We start from the raw sequence: 579 nt of genomic DNA, 5'->3' as shown, positions 1-579 counted from the left end.
CACGGTTAATACAAAAACCCTCCCAAAAAAAAAAAAAAAAAAATGGCTGCCAGTTTTTAGCTGGCAACAATCCCACATGGCTGACTTCATAGTTTGAGTCCCAGATCTAGCAACTTAAAAAAAAAAAAAAAACAGGTGCATGTGTGTGTATACCTAAAATTCCAACAGGACAAATGGAGAAAGGACTGTGGTGTGTGGTGTGACCATCTCCCCCAGGAAGTGCTTTCTCAGTTTGCTTCTCTCTGTCTCTCTGGCAATTGCATGTACCCTACAGCAAAATTAAAAAAGAAAAAAATTCAATGGCCAAGCATCACTCCCACATAAAAGGTTTTTGTAACTAACTACTCAACAACCTAAAGTGTCCTAAAAATTTTGTATTTAGTATTAGATATTATTAGAATAGCTTCTTACTGTGCCCCCTCTTGTATAATATTACTACATGAAGGACAAAGATAGAACTCTCCAGTATATGAATATTTGTTTGAAATAAAATGGCTATGAATAGGCAAGTGTGCATTGTTTTAGTCTTCCATGAGTTCGTCTTTGGGCACCTGATACCTCTCTCAAAGGATCCATGTT

Source organism: Tupaia chinensis, unplaced genomic scaffold (genome assembly GCF_000334495.1).
Source record: "Tupaia chinensis unplaced genomic scaffold, TupChi_1.0 Scaffold000022_1, whole genome shotgun sequence".
Taxonomy (NCBI): domain Eukaryota; kingdom Metazoa; phylum Chordata; class Mammalia; order Scandentia; family Tupaiidae; genus Tupaia; species Tupaia belangeri.
The sequence above is the reverse complement of the archived record's forward strand: the minus strand, read 5'-3'. Positions refer to the sequence as shown.